Genomic DNA, 17,882 nt, shown 5'->3' on the forward strand with positions numbered 1-17,882 from the left:
GCTTGTACTTACGTAAGCAACGATTCGCGCGAGCCTTTAGCCTCGGCTCGCTCTCTTCCTCTTCCGTCCTCTCGCAAGCCACGTTCCTCTCCTTTTTATTTTTTCGCCGACTCGCGCCTCTTCGCCGATTCACCGATTCGCCAACTCTCCTCTCTCTCTCTCTCCTCTTTCCAGAATCGTATTTCGTTTTACGCTAACAAGTCAGTCAGCCGGCTGCCAGAGCTATTCGTTTGATTCAGCTCTTTCCCCTTTCGACTCCTCTTTCGTGCCTCCGGTCTGCGTTTTCGCAATCCTCGCCAATCTGCCTCCTCGAACGAGTTAACTCGTCCTTTGTGCTCGAGGTTTCCCTCTATCGTTCAAAGTGCTTTCGCGGAGCCATCCGATTTGATATATTAGACCCCCGACAAAATTCGCCAGTTTTGTCCCGTGCCATTCTCTTTCGTTTCTGCAAATGTTCGAGCAGAAACGTTGCTGAGAAATTGACGGTAACGCTGTCGATTCTAACAGGAAGTATCTTGGTTAAACGTTGCTAATGATGAGGTATCGATAAATCATATTGTTCGCAGAATTAATTGTCATGCTTGCAACGTAAATTCGTTTGGTTATCATGGAATTATCAAAGGCTTAACAAAAGACTTCTTGCTTTCCCTCTGTGTAGCTTGCGTAGGGGCGCGGCTTTGTGGCCCCTGCGCCACACCACTGCTCCGAAGGGCAACCTGTGTCCCGAACCTAATTTACAGACTCCACGAGGAAGTTGGACCTTTTGTCTCTGTTTCTACATTGACATCGTCCACGGATAAGGGACCCTGGGACTGGTTCTTCGATAAAAGGATATCGCAAGGGCCCGGATATGGGGGCCAAGCGAACAATTTCAAGCAGAACGAGGTGAAAACAGAAACACGGAGAGATAAGAGAGGCAAAAGGGCCGGTTCGACAGTTTATCGAATGCAGCACGTGGCGTGGGACACGTGCCTAAAGGTCGTCGCCCGTTATACCGGATTTTGTTTGATCTCCTTCCCCCGTTCACGCTCTCTTCACTCCCACTCGGCCGGCTAATCATCGTGCCCCTTATCCTAATTCCAGTCCGGCTTGACCAACTAATAGAAAACACACCGAACTTCGTCGAGAAATTCATTAGAAAACTTTTACGAGACTCCATTTGATCTCCGACAACAGATGCCACGGTACATACTATGATACATTTTATGGTGTCAGGGTCGCGTAAAAGGCAGAAAAGCGGGCATAAACGCGGCGACAGAAATTAGGATCAAGTACAGCCGGGTCGAACAATTTTTTGCCGCGCGCAAGACAGATGAAAAATGACAAGACCGATTGCAGAATCGGCTTAATCGATATTTAATCTGTGCGCCTCGCGAACAGCTTTCACCTTTATTAATTTACCGCCGATGTTGCAATTTTTCTGCGCAACGGTATGCACACGCACGCGTTTCCGAATTACTTTGTACGCTAGCTCCGTTCAGCTCGGAGCCATGGGGGTTGAACGGGGCGCACATAAACGCCGTTAAACCGCAAACGGGAAAGCTGTCGGTGAAAAGTCGATAGCCGGGCAATAAAAAGCAGGCATTTAGGGACCCGTTTTAGAATCGTAGCGTGGTTTAATGGGTCCTCCAGTCGATCCCACCGTCATAAATTATGGTTTCGAAACGGCTCCCGGGATCCGTCCTCCGGAAATACTAGGAGAAACTCAAAGTTAATGCCCGAACAAAGTATAATACAAATTTTCCCATTGTCAATCGCCACTGTACAACTCCGTAAATTTCTAGCTAAAGGTCGGCGGTTTTCGGGCATCCTCGTGATCGAGCCGGTGCTATTACGTAAGTACTGCGGTAATTTACGATATGGACGGAGTAATTCTTGACGGAACGGTGAACCGGCTGGTGAGTTACGCCGAGGCTGGAACACTGCAATCCCCACGTGAACCAACCGCTATTAATAGGAACCAGCCGCACCTATTTATCTTACATAGGAGAGTCAAGTGCAGCTGGCCGACCAGCAACTATAATACCGAGCCGACAACCAACCGAATCGATCAACGATTCAGAGTTGCAATCCAGCTGTTTTCCGATATTTTTCCAACAGCTCTTGAAACCTCGTTCTGAGCTTCCATCGGCTTTGAACCGTTCACATAGCATCATGGTACTAGGATATTATGTTACAACAATAGTGTTAGGGCAGAGCTGGTGTGTGAATTTGTGTGGACCACTGCCTATCAGAAATAATTGATAACGGATTACCTCATCATTTTCATTTCTTTTCAACTTTGTTGCTACAACATTTCGATTCGTGCTTTAATTTTTACATTTAATTCTTTGCCAGCTTCAGAAGCTGAAGTCGTGTGGTACAGTTTGAGAGAAGTTATTCTCTTTCGGTTGGAAAATGCGGAGTGCGTGGCCCAGTTTCCGAAGCCGGGGCTCTTTGTCGAGAAAGATCGATATCGGATTCGGAAGCGATGAAAGGGAAGTTACACGGGGCCCGCGTAATTAGCGTGCGGCCGCTATCTCTCGTAGGAAGTCCGCGTCTCTCCTTCGTCTGACTCTCGAGAGTCCACGATCGGAGCAGGAAACAATGAAACCGATAAGAACCCGCTCGTTTCGTTGACGCACGCGTAAACCCTATCTCTCGCACGCTCGAATTTCTGTACTGCCGCGCACGCACACTCGCACTGCAACCCATACACGTGTTCCGCACCGATAAGATAAAAGGTGACACATTTTTTTCGAGAGCAAGAAACGATCCGTTCCGTACGCTTTCTATGTATCTATTAAAAAATCTATATCGCGCGCGCGCCCACTGCGGGAACACGCGGCAACATCGCACGTCTCGACCTGGCAACGCCGCGGACTCTTATCGAAAAATTTGAATCGTCGATTACGCTCAATAGACGCTTTATTGGGTGTAGCGGCGAATTCTTTCCGATTTCGACGTGAACGTTTCCTTGAAAGAGCATTCAGAAATGCTTCCGGAGTGTATCCTCGACATGCGACAGCATTGATTTATGCGATGAAAAAGAAATCGAACTGTTCGACCCGTTACTTGAGCCTCTCGCCTTGAACGAAAGGAATAACATTAATACTTGATACGAAAAAATCGATTTCCTCGTTACACTAGTCTCCCCCTTAACATAGCGTCGACTAAGAATACCGAATATTATATTTCACGCGATATTTCGCGACAAGAAAATTTTTCAATCGATTCCACCGATTTTATAGAGACGGCCCACTGCGCGACGATTTCCGCGGGCGTGTGTACCGAACGGGCCCCCGGATAAGAGAACGCGTTGCTGCGCCAATGCGTCCCCGGACGGACGTGCGTGTACACACCACGTGTCCTACCCTCGCGTGACTCGGTACCGGGAGCACGTGGCCCCCCACCACGTGGTCCCTAGGGTCCACCGATCGCTCCCGGAGAAAAAGACGGGGAAAAGATAGATCCTAGTAGGGAGGGAAGGAGAGATATAGGGGCAGAGGGAGGAACAGTCTGAAAGAGAAGACGATGGAAATCGGTGAGAAACGGGTGGAGAACTTCCACCACCGGGGATGAAGAGGGACGACTGTGTCGAGGGTGAGATCGAGGAAGAGGGTTGCAGGGAATGAAGACAGAGGACAGCTAGAAGGGGAGGCTAAAGAGCCATCGCCCCGCGAAGATGCTACGAATTATTCAAATTCGGGACTAGCCTTTGTTTCTGCTGTCATTCACTCCCTTTCTGATCGCTTGCGAACCTCTGCAGACTTCTCAGGGTGTGCACCACGGCTAGAAGGTGCTCGAAAGTGTCTGGAATCTGAGTTCGGACTTGGACTATTTCAAGTTCACATTTTTTTTTTGACATTCAATTCGTTTGTTCGAATCGGTCCGCCGCCGTGCCGACTATAATAGCAGCCCGCGACTGTGGATATAATATCCTCTTTGTGCCTAACCCTTTGGACAACGGGAATAGTCATGTCTTTTTAAGAGACCGACGATATCGGGGGCGCAGATAAGCGTCGTTATCACGCCAGACGACTTCTATCGGTTTATTTTTTGTTCCGGGTATATACTAATCGAACCGTGATTTCGATCGGCGTCTGACAAATCGTCAGGCTTGTGCGACATCGACCACCTCGAACCGGTGCTATGTATGTGTGTACGCTATTACAAATTGCGCTACGCTCGCTGGAAAGCGAAGATAAATGGATCCCCATCCCCCGCCACGGAATCTTCCACTTATCATAGGCAGTGGCGCAACGACACACGAAAAATATCGCGTTCAACTGCACGCCATCCGGCAACTGTGTGTGTGTGTTGCCAGAACTAGCCGGGGTTTTAGTCGAAATGAGATTACAAACACAGCCGTTCGAAATAATGAATTATTACGGATACATTAATTATTGTTGCTTGACAAATGGTATGAGACAGCCAACTTCACTCTGACGTGCGATTCGAATCATTCTTTGTTTCGGTTCAGCCGAATACGATAGAACAAGCAGTTCGAAGAGTAAGAGGTTGTTGAACTAAATTAAGTTATTTTAATACATATTTCATGCACTCGGTACTGTTCTTTCCGAACCGATTTCGAAAAGCAGGTTTCGAGGTTTTCGCTAGGAAATTGGTTAAAGCACGCAGGTAGATATCAGTGGATGTGACACGGAGGGAAAATCGGTATTGGACGGTGTTATTATCGATCGGACGAGCGGTCGTCATTACGTCGGCTACCGACACCATTATCGAACGTGACATCGATTGACCCGTTCTAATTACAATATTCTTACGCGTTGCGAAACACGTCTGCAGCGGACAGTTCCATCGAAACGTCTGCGTCACGATCGTCGACGGATCGCGGATGGATCGAGGGCCTAGCTTGATCATACAGGAGAGATTTGTGGAACAGGAGTTGTGCGGGATCTATCGGGGAGCGGGTTCGCCGAGGATTTATCAACGAAACGTGGTGGCTCGAGGAAGCCGTCACGTATCGACGAATGCACCTTGGGATTCTTGTTACTTGGTTCGCTCCTTTGTTACACAACCGGCTCTCCCGCCAACTCGGCCAACTATCGACCCCACCAGCCTCTCTGCCCCCCTTTTTTCTTCCGTTTTTTCTCTCTCTCTCTCTTTCACTCTTTGAATCTATCTCTTTCTCTCTCTCTCCCTCTCATACACACACACTTCGTTTCTCACTGCCTTTCTACCCGGTGCTCCCCTCAGCCTCTTTTATTCCAACCCCATCTCTCTGTTCCTTCCTTTCTCTTTTGACAACCTCCGTCCTTCCACTCTTTTCTGTCGGCCGCTTGTCCTTTCTCTGCGGGCTCGAACCCTGCGTGTCACTATACCGGAGCTGGACGTACTCTACCTTGTCCGAAAAGGACCTAACGTTCGCCGCGCTAGCATGAACGTGAACCTGTTGACCCGGTGGTTTCGGCGATGCTGAATACAGCTCGAGGTCCCAGGGAGGAAACACTCGGACGGTTTAACGCGGAAGAACAGCGCTAACTCGTTCGATCCTTTGACAGGTCGATCGGAAATAACGCTGTCTGTTCAGAACACGCTTGATCTCCCATGTTGCTTCGAGACGAACTAGTTTCATCAACTCCCTCCATCCCGATCGTAGAATTTGATTTCGATTCATAGGGAATTCATCATACTCCTATGTAGTAGACTCTGTGCGAAATGACAAAAAAGGCTGTCAAAGACGGAGACAGCTCGTGGGTGAAAAGTATTATTCGATCACGTGGCCTGACCGCGTGTCAGGAAACAGTCAGGCGATACGTAAAGTTTGAGATCTCGCCGAGACGATAAACTGTAGCACGTATGTACGTCTGGATAAATAATGCTCTCGCATATTTACTCGTGACGTAAATCACGCCGACGACGACGCGGGATAATACGTTGCCGCGGTACCAGCGTTGCAGACAATTATCGAGAGTCGGCTCGTTAATTAGCGGATTATAAAACGGTCCCTCTCCCCCTCTCTCTCTCTCTCTCTCTCTCTCGGGAGAGAGAACGAACATACTCTGTCAGGTTCGCGGCGGAAAAGCTCTCGCAGCTTTTGGCAACGCTTCGCTTACCTAACCGCGGTTTCCCAATCTTCCAAGAGACCTTCCACGGATTCGAGGAAGAGGGATCTAAGTTGGTCCCTGAGAAACCTTCGGGCTCTTCGAGACGTTACGTTCGAAAGATGGTAGATCATTTAGTTAGGGTAATTGTTTATTCTTATGTGGGCAACCTGATAACATTTTGTATGTATTTTAATTGGGGATGAGATTGAGATTTAATTGAGAATCATGTTATCTGATTCTTCACGCGACCGGTATTCATTTCAGTAATTGAGAGCCGCGAGGCCACGCCCATTTCGTACAGAGAAGCAGATAAAATATCGTGTAATTTGCTAAATTTTGTATTTGGCAATCCAAACAGCATATTTGACATTGATTAACAAAAGGTCGATTTGTTTAAATAATATAGTAGACAATCAACAATTGCTCGTGCCATTTTCCGGTCAAACGCTGACCCATTTCTTTCCGCGTTACAATGTTACAGTGTAGCAGGGTAGTTTGTAAACTGGAACGCGGATTTATTAATATTCCGTGCTCGCGTTTTATTGCTTAACGCAAAGGCTACAGGCAGGAATTAAACGGACGAAGCTCCGGGGAGCAACGGAAAGCGCAAAGCACGCGGGTACGCGAGATAACCGAAAGGCTATTTAGTCGGACGGCAACGCGGGCCCGGATTATATGTATTGTATATTTTTTCTTTTACGTCGAATGAAAAGTTAATGAAATTTCGCTCGATCCGCCGGGTACTTTGTCGTCGCGGACGGGCAATTATAGTCGGCCGGGACGCGCGCTCGCGCGAAAAAGGCTATGGCGTGCCAGAGAGAAACAATGCCATGACCTACATCACTGTGCAGCTTTTCACGCCGAAACCGCACAATTACCAGACACCGTTGATAAATTAAACAGCAAGATTGATGTCCCTGCGGCGCCATTAACTACCATCCAAGAATACCATTCAACGTTTCCTCTTTTGCGACGCGTTTTTCGGGAAGTCCTTCGCCCGTTAACGAACCGGAATCGTTAATGGCGGTAATAAAGAGAGATATAGAATTACCGCTGTCCCGATCCTACAGTGCTTTCGAATCGAACGAATATAGTCGCGTGCGCTAGCCGATCCATAGTTCCTACGATATACCTTGACACGGCGAATCCATCGGGATCATAAAGACAAGCCTCCCATTGATTCTCGGACGCAGAACCACCGCTAATTAAAACGGAAACTCCAGTTTCGAGATATACGTCTTCCCCGATGGCCATGAAATTGCATACGGTTTCCTTAATGGTAAAAGAAGACACACATAGGTCTTTTCAATCAAGCAAGCGGTTTTATCACGTTACGAATAAATCAACAATATTGTCATTAAACATTCTGTTTCACCGTCGGTCACTCTAATATTAAAAACTGCACATAAAGCATGGCCTCAACATATGTATACTGCACGACTCTCCAGGACTTCACGATCCTGTCGGGTTCCGAATGGATCATTTCGAATTTATGGGAAACTAGCTTTTTCCCGCGGCTTCGCTCGCACAGAAAACCGTTTAATGCCCTTGGAAATTAATATTGTTTCTCTATAAAACCTTTTAACCCCCCATTCACCCCTATAGAGTTTTAATTTTATGTCATGCCGCCATCTTAGATTTCAAAACCCCTTTTCACCCTCTTAGGGGATCAATTTTTAAAAATGCCGAAACAGGTGTTTGATTATTTGTATCAAAGAGCATTGAGACCAATTATGAAGTAAATCCGACTACGTACAAAGTATTCCTCATACAAAGGTTGCAACCCCTTTTCACCCTCTCCGGGGGTTGAATTTTTTGAAATGCCGAAACAGGTGTTTGATTAATTATATCAAAGAGCATTAAGACCACGTATGAAGTAAATCCGACTACGAACAAAATATTCCTCATACAAACGTTGCAACCCCTTTTCACCCTCTTAGGGGATCAATTTTTTAAAATGCCGAAACAGGTGTTTGATTAATTATATCAAAGAGCATTTGGACCAAGTTTCAAGCAAATCCGACCACGAACAAAATATTCCTCATACAAACGTTGCAACCCCTTTTCACCCCCTTGGGGATTGAATTTCAAAATATCCTTTCTTATCCCTTGTATAGATCATAAGGGAAACCTCTGTGCAAAATTTCAGCTTTCTAAGTCCAAGGGTTTAGCCTGGGCGTTGATAGGTGAGTCAGGACTTCGCTTTTATATATATAGATGAAAGTTTCATAACACACGGTAATGGCGCTTCTAATGTTTGCTCAAATTTCCAGTGAAATGGGCAAGTTTGGCTTACGTGATCCTTGGAAAGTGTGCAGGATGCACGGGACCCGTTTCTCGACCGAATGTGTTCCATTCGGCTCAATTCATTTCGGGGCCGTCGCGTCGTGCACGCGTATATCACCGTGTATCGTTAACTTCGAGTGTACATACGTGTACTCCGATAATTGCCATTTGTTCCGTTGCGAAAGCGTGCATAGAAGTAAGGACATCGGAGCGGACGTAACGACAACGCTATAGCAACCTCAGCACGCTAGTTCTGTAGCTGCACAATCGTATCTCGCTTCTCTAGCTGCCATTGAGGGAGACACACCTTGACTGTTCGAATTTCTGTATTAACCCTTTGCACTCGAATGGCGAGTCTGAGACGCCACTAAAAATTGTTCATACCATTATTCAAAACAGTTTTAACGTTCTTCAATTTGTCTGTATTCTATAAATTGTAAAAAGCTCAACTGTTATATAAGAAAACAAATTCAACTTCGTGTGCACAATGTAAAAAAGATTACATAGAACAAAAATGACACCTGGGTTGAAACAAATATCTTGATTTTGGAGTTCAAATTGCTTCGAGTGCAAAGGGTTAATATTGTGCTAACCCGCGGACAGTGTCACCATCGCCGCGAAAGGTGCCTTGTTCATACGAGTTTCTGTATAATATTATACTCACCCGTAGTGGTCGTCAAAAATTTCACACTTCCATTGCTCTCGTAAACGCGTAAAATCTATTTCGGTCTATTTCAAACAATTTACAAAATGATGTGTACGTGCTTGGGAATTAGGATGGGATGCAAGATGCTCGAGAGCACGTCGCAGCGAAACGAAATTGTAATTTTATGGAGAAGACAATTAATTCCCGAGGATTTGGACACGAGCCAGCCCATGTATATTTAATTTCGCCGGTACAATTGAGCGGAGTTGCACGCTGATTAAAGCATAATTTGCCCGATCCATCTTTCGACCCCGTTTCGGCTGGTCACGGATAACTCAACGCAGCCGATCATTTTCCCACGGCGTTGCAGGGCGCATGACTTACGGGGGACCGCGATAAGCATTGTTTGGGAGATCCGGATGAAGGAAGGAGAATAGAGAGAGGGTGGTAAGAAAGAGAGATTAGGGGTGTGTAGGAGGGTGCAGGAGAAGAAGTGGAAAAATTGAATTGGTGATCTCATACGGGGAAATCCCGTGGCTTGAACTCGGGAACACTGCCAAATGGGTCAGAACTGGTATTGAGCTGGTACAGCAGCTACAGCGTTGTACTGCTGACCTCAGCCCCCCTCTCGTCCCCCCTCTCTCACCACCCACTCGTTCGACCGACCCCCGTTTGGCCCCCCGTGGCCCCGCCGGCCCCTAGACGCCGATCTAGAGCGATTCTAGAGCGAGGCCAGCGGCGGAGAGCGACTATTCTCTCGGCGCTGCTCATCTTATGTCACTCGTTTCTCCGCTTCTATTGTTCCGCGAGACCATCCTCCTCGGCCATCGGTCCAGGCTTGCACAAACTAATTCAATGAGAATTAACTCGGGGGTGGATCGCCTACTCTAACGAACTCTTCTATCCGAGTCGGGCTCTGCCGCAGCATCCCTGACATAGTTTATCCGAAGCAACCTCGCGTTGGCGCAGTATTCTTCTCGCGAGGACCTTTAGCATTTTGTTTCACCGATTTCTCTGTTCGTTTTCCTCGACGGAGGCGCTCTTGAATCGATTCTGGCTGAAGAGACAGCGGATCTTTATGCGAAATAGAAAATCTTGTATACCTGAACTGCAACAAATTGGAGTCTCATTTCTTTTTAATGCTTTTGCCGTTTTAAATTGCACATTTTCTCGGTACAGTTCGCCCGATGGTCGAGGTTTCCACGCGACGTTCGATCGCCAAAGTGGAAAAGTTCCCTCGAAATCCGCGATTCCACGGCACGATATACGCAGAGAGCGGGCCCGTTATCGGCTCTGGAGACCACGAAAGGAAGAATTAATCGCGATAAAATATCTGCGGCAGTCTCTCGGAGTGGGCAGTTTTAATGCGATAGCGGCAGTAAATATACACCACGCGTCGTCGTCGTCGACTACCGGCTCTCGTTGGTATGGCCGATCCGCTATCTAATCATAGAGGCTCGTATATTTGCGTAATCCCTTCTTCGTGTTTGAACTTTCGGAAACAGAAGCGTCCCAGAAAAGCTCGACCCGGTTTCACCGCGGCTGGAACGGAACGAAGAGAAACGTGAAGCGATAGACAGAGAAGGAGATGGAAGGAGTCCTACAAAAGCTACCGGGGAGCGATTGTCGGAGGGTTAAACGAACGAGCGCATCCTTTCACGGAATCTGACTTGGTTTCGTTCGGTTTCAGGGAGACGCTTCGAGGCCTCCTTTACGCGGAGAGGTTCGATCTGCCGACCTGGGATTTCGCGTTTTCAGGAGAGTGCGTGTTTCTATTGGTTGGCAAAACCGTGGGAGGACTGCAGGCACGTGTTAACGTGACGGAGAAGGCGGTCTGACACGGTGATAGTTCGGGATCTGCCGGTCGAGAACCTTCCCCAGGGTCCACCCGAAACACGATTTATCACGGACCTTGTCCTGTGCCCTTTCTTTTCAAAATGCATCCATTTTCTGTCTCGCCGTTGCGGGAATCCTCCTATCCCTTTCGTTCCACATTCTGTGTCGGCTACCAGTTAAATGTGTGACCTATTTCTCGAGACGATAAAAGGCAAGCGAAGTAGACTAAAAATGCTTTTGCCGAGCCTTATCTCGGCAGTCATATGTACGAGTCACTTTAAAGCACTAGTACTGCAGCCAGTTTTTGTTCTAACATTTTTAGAAGAACACGAACAATTGTCAAAGGAATAGCGAAGTGTGTTACCTGGTCGCTAAGATATACCGAGCCGTGCGATATTCATTGAGAACCACTCGGTTTCGAAACGTACATAAATATGTCTTATCGCAGGTCAATTGACTTCGACTGTAATCTAAATTGTTAGTTAATGGGGTGTTCGCATTTAGAGTCGTCAATTTTTTGACCATATCTATAAGTTTTATTTCTAAATACGTTATACGTGTGTAAAATTTGAAAAAAGTTTGTTTTTCCGCAATATTCTTGTCCAGGTATTGTATAACAAGACCAAATTCTAACGACAACAGCGAAAACATAAATCAAACATAAGATGCTAAAACGATCATAAATAATATCGTATATTTACGACGCCCACCACCTTGTAGCTGGCACGAAGATACAATTAATTTCATGCAACGCGCTCTAATTTACGCGAGGCTAGTTAATGAGATTTCTTCCGTATCCCTGCTAGCATTTCGAGAGGGGTATACGTCGCGCGTTTAATAGAAACTTCGCAAGAAAGCCTCAGCATTTCACGTACATATACAAAAATTACGTACATTTCTCCATGCAATTTCCTCCTACCACTAAAAACCGTCTCATTAAAGAAGAGAAAAACATACCTCTCGTACAGAGAGCGAGAGCGAGAGAGAGAGAGAGAGAGAGAGAGAGAGAGCCGATGCTATTACATGTAGCATACATCGCTTAAGTATAATCCGCTGATTTTAATGATGTAGGATACAGTTTGCAGAAAAATATTTTCCATTTTTAGCACGTTCGCCACCAGCACTTGATTCGTTGCTCACCTTCGCTGTTAAAATGCTGTGGTGGTCTCAATCTTTCTAGTCTCACACAAGAGCATATACGCTACTGTTACAAAACAAATCTTTTTTAGAAAAGTGGTTCTGACAAAAAGAATTGCACCACGTTACTCAGAGTGGCTCGTGAATTCATGTTTAATATGTAGACTGTAGATTTTATGCATTTATAAGAGAAAACAGTGGAAGAAATTTGAGCGCATCAATACGTAATTTTCAATGTTTAAAAAGGTTCCAGAGCGTCTGGCAATGGGTGCAGAGAATTTTCATTTTGCACAAAGATTCGCAGACTAATGATCAAAATTGATTATCGATAGTTCGAGCGGTTTTAATAATGTAATATGTATTCGACCACTTTCGAGGGAAGCGTCTTCACAATGTCGCTGATCGCGAGAGACAAAGAAGCTTATCATTCGATCGGGATAGGTATAGCGTTAGGCCGAGTCCCTTGTCAGGCTCGGAAGTTCGCATTCTTCCCGTGTCCCCGTTCCGGCAGGGCAGCAGGCCGATAAATCTGGCTCGGATGGGCGGCGATATTCGGTTGTGTGGCCGTCATCGCCGCAGCCGCCGACGCCGCCGTTGAAATCAATCGCAATTGAGGCTTTAATTAATCGGAATGTAGGTCGGCCGGCCTCGTGGAAAATTCAACAACGGGGGGAAAAAGACGCGCGCGCGGTTTATTTCCTTCGCCGCTCCTCTCCCGCGACCTCAGAGACCGAAACTAGACCACGCGAAGCTTTTGGTAAATGTGTCAACTACCCGCCGGCACGGGATCAATACTTGCGCGCCCTGGTTTGCTCCTCTCTTCTCTTCTCTTCTCCTCTCCTTCCACCACACTCTCCCCTCCTCCCTTCTACTCTCTCTCTCTCTCTCCCTCTCTCTCAGTTTGCTCTTCCACACGATTCTCCTCTCCCGTTCGAGAGACTCGAGCTCGCTCGCACCCTTGTCCACGGTGCTCGTGGCCTTCTCTCGTCTCTCTTCTCTTCTCGCTACCCCTACGATTCTTATACCCCCCTCTACAACCCCTCCCACCATTGCCGTGCAACCCCCATTGTCGAGCTTGTTACGGAACATTTCGTCCCGCTTTTCCGCGGGGCGCAGTCTCTAATTGTCGACGCTGTCGTCAGGCAGAAATTATCGGTCGGGCTAAGCCGAAGAACAATCGGCCGCGTTCGATCGCCGACCAGAGATACATGCACCGAGATCTTCTTCCTATGAACCGCGAATTCTGCACGGATATCTGCATTTTTCAGGACCTGCATCGCGCGATTGCTACCGGTCGGCGGATTCCGTGTATTTCGAACGTTCGCGGGTCGATGCGATTAAACTTCTTCTATTTTGGAATTCAGTTCCTTTTTAACCATGATCGAACCCTTGCACTATGATCCCAGACTCGTGTAGATTTCGATGAAACTCGGAAAACTGACGATTCCATCGAAATGTGTACTGTTATGCCGAGGAATACACGATTATTAAAATATATAGAATGTCTACTAAACACAGAAAATAAATAACGAATGACTTGAATGCATTTTCCATTCCCAAACGCCGAATACACGGATCAACTTTCTTCGCGTGTAACGTTCATTCTTTTCGTCGTCACATTTTGACCAACCATTTTAAACTCACGTCAGTTTGGGGATGCATGTGGAGTCGCGAATGGTCGACCAGGTTAAAATCGTTCGAATTCGGTGTTTTTCCTGTCGAAGTGTCGCCGGGATCGTTTTGTTTGCGGGAATAACAATTTACTGTTGCTCGTCTCTCTGTTCCCGGTTCTTCCCACTGTTTTCGCTTCATCCCCCTCGTATCCCCTCGCCTCCCTTCAACGCCCGATCGTCTCACCCCTGATGCCACCTGCCTCCTGGAAGGGAACGGGCTCAATAGAGGGACGAGGGGTGCTCGAGGGGGCTGGATTTCAATGGGGCAAAGGGAATCGAGCCCCGGATTCACCCCAACGACTGCTCTCGCGCATGCTTCGGGCCTCGAAAACGTGCTTCCTACTACCCTTCCAGGATCCAGTGTGCCCGTGCGTTTCGTCCTGGCCAGGACCCTGTATCCTCCTCCCAAAATCCACGGAAACCGCTGCGATCCTCCGCATTTTTGGACAACTAATTGAAAAATGTCCACAGGGACATCTAAAGCTTGTGATAACAGATGATGAAATCTTTCAACTCCTTAATTTCAATATCAAATATGCACAACGCGACCATTTATTTCTTTCCTCAAAACGGGACATCTATTAATTTTTAGGTAATAGTACGTGTACTGGAGAAAACGCATATTTCTTTATATGTAGTTTCTATTTACTGATGAAAAAAACAGGGATGAACACGTGAAGATAAATAATCGATGTGGTCTTATATTTTTCTGAAGAACGAACTCTTCAGTGTATGTACTCTCGCAACCGAGGAGCGAGCGAACTATACCAGGCTTCTGTCGACTTACAATGTGTGAGACTTATCGGCATGTCCTAGGCTAGAGTAGAGACGCTACCGTCGGATGATTTTTCGATTTTTCGCGTCCTTTTTTGAAATTGTTACCGTGGGTTGCTCTCTTTGTGAAAACGGGACATTTCGGCGTCCCGAAGATTTGCTTGGGGACAATGGGACAGACTACCTAAAAGCGGGACGTATGGTCACATTAAATATGCATAAAGATCCGCACTCTAGTTATTAGTACACATTTCATTTCTCAATCTCCGACGCCTGCAACAGCAAGCTCCAAAAAGATAATAAAAGCCTGTGTTCGTTCTTGCGCACGCAGGAAGCAGATGTTTTATAAACGATGCTCGCTGTCACAGTTTCGATGCTCGTCGGAATGACTCAATTTCGCGAAAGCTAAACATTATGTGTACGGTAGAAAATAAGCGAAATTTGGTATTTAAAGTGACGCTTGTCCGAGGCCGTGACGCAAGGCGGTAGTAATAATAATATGGACGCGAAGGACAGGACAGAATTCGACATTGGCGTTGCCAAGGCTCGGTATCTCTCTGCTTGCCAGTCACCGTTTCCGCTGGCTTCCGATTTTTCTGCAATTATGTAACCGGGGATGAGCAAGTGCCATCGGAATTTCACTATTCTTAGCTGGATATTTGCCGGTGTGTTACGTCAAACCTTGGCTTGTCAGCGGCCGCGGAGGTAACGGGCAGACTTACACCGGCGAGATCGATTTTCTCGCTCGATAGAGCCTCGATCTTGACATTTTGGCGAACGCGCTCGCGCGCGCTCTCCTTTCGCAATCGATGTCTTTATCTCTCGAGTTCTCCCTGCTTCCTTTCGAATCGACATTTCAATCGGCGCGTTCATTTTCTTCCTGGGGCATTAACACGCTCGTTACGATATTCGAACTGTTACGATATCGTAAAAACGAACCGTAAAACTATAAACCGGGACTCGTTTTAAAGCTCCAACCCTCCTCTTTCGCAATCCACCCGTTCTTTCCTCTTTAAAACGTTTCTACGTGATACAGCAGGTGGTGAACCGAAGATCTACTCCTTCTCGAAAATGCTACAAGTTCAAACGTATCTGAAGACTTTGAAAAATGTTTTCTGCGACTGAATCCAACGCAGATTTGCACACTGTTTTATGAAGCAAAACAGTGGACCAAGTTCGACCGCTTATATCGATGCAAATTCTGCGGTGCACTCTTCATTGAAAGTGCAATAGGTCGGTGAAAAAAAATCGTATAGCCAATTTTGAGGTGTCGTTGCAAAGAGGAAGGCTCAATCTTCAAATCCATGGTACATTCATTCTCGTGAAAAATTTCTCAGAGTTTCTAGAGGCGTTCAAATTGACGTGATATTTTCTTTCATGTTTCGTGAAAGGATACACAACTATGAAGACTGTGATACACACCGGCAGCCAGCGTATTAAATTGAATTCGAAGTGTACGATGTATACTACTTTTACTTTTGCGCGTAAAAGTTAAATATCGCTTTACGATGTAATTAATCTTGGCTCCATAAAGAGTGGCGACACATTTCCATAGTTTATTCCGGGGTTTGGGGTTTCACGTTCGTTGTATATGTATACATATGAATGCAGCCCCGAGCTCGGTTTCGGACATTCTCGCAAAAAGTTGCGGATCGATGCAAAACGCAGCCAATCGCGTGGTTAGCGACCTCATTCATCGAAATGAATGGCGAAAGTCCGGCGTTGCTATGCGTTTCTGCTGTTACAAGCTTGACGGTTTGCAAAAACGAAAAAAAACCATCGTTTTCCGCCGCGATCGTGAAATACTGCGACCGGCGAACGAAATAGAAATTCTGCTAAAAGATCGAGAATGAACGAACTGTTTCTTCGACGGTGTGCTGCGGGAGGGGGCCATAACCGAGCACGAAATATTGTTCCATAAATCTGTCATTAGGAGACAAAAGCACATAAATCACGCCGAGACAGTTCACTTTCAAGATATTATTGCCTGGAAGTACTTATTCTCCGTCGTTGACTTCGACTTTGGTGCAATTGAGTTTTGACGCGGTTCGAATGCGGACTGTATACATATGTATACGTTTTATGCATTTGGTGCAGGCAAAGACTTAGTAAAAAAAAATTAAACCGACCTCGAAAAAACGCACTAAAAAAATGCACTGAAAAGTATGAAATAATTTCCATTTAATTTATGCGAATACACACGAACAAAATTGAAAATTTTCCAAATGACAGATGTCGCTTATTATGATTTCATTGGAATATGATAGACTTGGAAATCGGTAGATGGGAAGAGAAGATACATTCATATGTGAAAGCATGTAGGAGAATTTAAGGATTTTCGTAATTTCCAGTGTCGAAAATTTTCAATTTTGCGCCGCCTCCGAAAATATTGTATTGTATCTAAGTTCGTGTGCATTCACATAAATTAGATGGAAATTATTTCATACTTTTTAGTGCGTTTTTTCGAAGTCGGTTTAATTTCTTTTTATGGAATTTGTTTATTTCACTCTTTTTAGTGGAACGAGCATTAGTAGAACACCGTAGGATGGTTTGCAAAAAAATGCAAAATTTGCTTTCAAGGGACCAATCGGGAGACATATCCTACAAAATGCAGAAGGTTTCGTCCTTATTGGTCCATCCATCTCGGAGTAATCGGTGAACATACATAGAAAAAAAGCGATAAAAACAAAAAAAGGCACATACAGATCGAATTGAGTAACCTCCTCCTTTTGTGAAGTCGCTTAATTATTACGGAAAGAATCTAGAATCTAGATTTTAGAATTCAGAAATTTGGTGGAACGTTCGTGAACGTTCCGGGCAATAATAGAGTCCTGTAAAAATTAATGGGAGCAGGTGTTGGAAGCGGGGCCGGGTCATCAGGTTAAGGGGGCAAGAGCAGAAATTTTTTGAAAACAGTACTTCCCTCGTTTCGCTGTTCGTTTACAGAAATATTCGTGGGAGAGGAGGCGCAAATAGCCAGTCAAATTCGAACGGCGTCGGCTCGTTACGGAAATATCCGTAGTCTGCGGGGGTGAGTTTCCCGTGGCGGTCGACTCGTAAATAATTAGTATCGGCCAGCTAGATCGTTGAAGCAACAAAGACGCAGACAGCGCAAGGGGTGGGGACTGATCGAAAGGGCCGAATCTATTGGGTGGCTCCAAAAATTCTGATGAAATCATACACAGTTCGCGGTTCTCTCAATTATGTGGGGGTTGAGAACGATTCTTACGAACCTTCACAATAATTTGCTAAATAAATTAATAAACGGCCGATGAAGGGGTGCAACAAAACGGTGTAAAAATAGCCATTTTCTTAGCTAAACATTCCACGGGTATTGTTTTTACCAGCCATCGCGAAGGGGTCTCTCTGTACAGCTCTGAAAGTTAAGGGTTGAAATACATTTCTTGACGTACCTCGGAAACTAGAGGTCGTAGAGCAGTGAATTTTTTTTTAGATTGCGTGTGATCAAATGGGAATTTT

The 17,882-nt window shown here is 46.0% G+C and overlaps 1 protein-coding gene across 1 annotated transcript in view; it reads left to right on the forward strand.

Annotated features, from left to right (window-relative positions):
• Spg7 (SPG7 matrix AAA peptidase subunit, paraplegin) overlaps nt 1–17,882 on the forward strand; it is a 51,459-nt gene that overhangs the window by 9,566 nt on the left and 24,011 nt on the right. The window lies entirely within an intron of this gene.

The sequence above is a fragment of the Lasioglossum baleicum genome, chromosome 9 (genome assembly GCF_051020765.1).
Source record: "Lasioglossum baleicum chromosome 9, iyLasBale1, whole genome shotgun sequence".
In the NCBI taxonomy this organism is placed as follows: Eukaryota; Metazoa; Arthropoda; class Insecta; order Hymenoptera; family Halictidae; genus Lasioglossum; species Lasioglossum baleicum.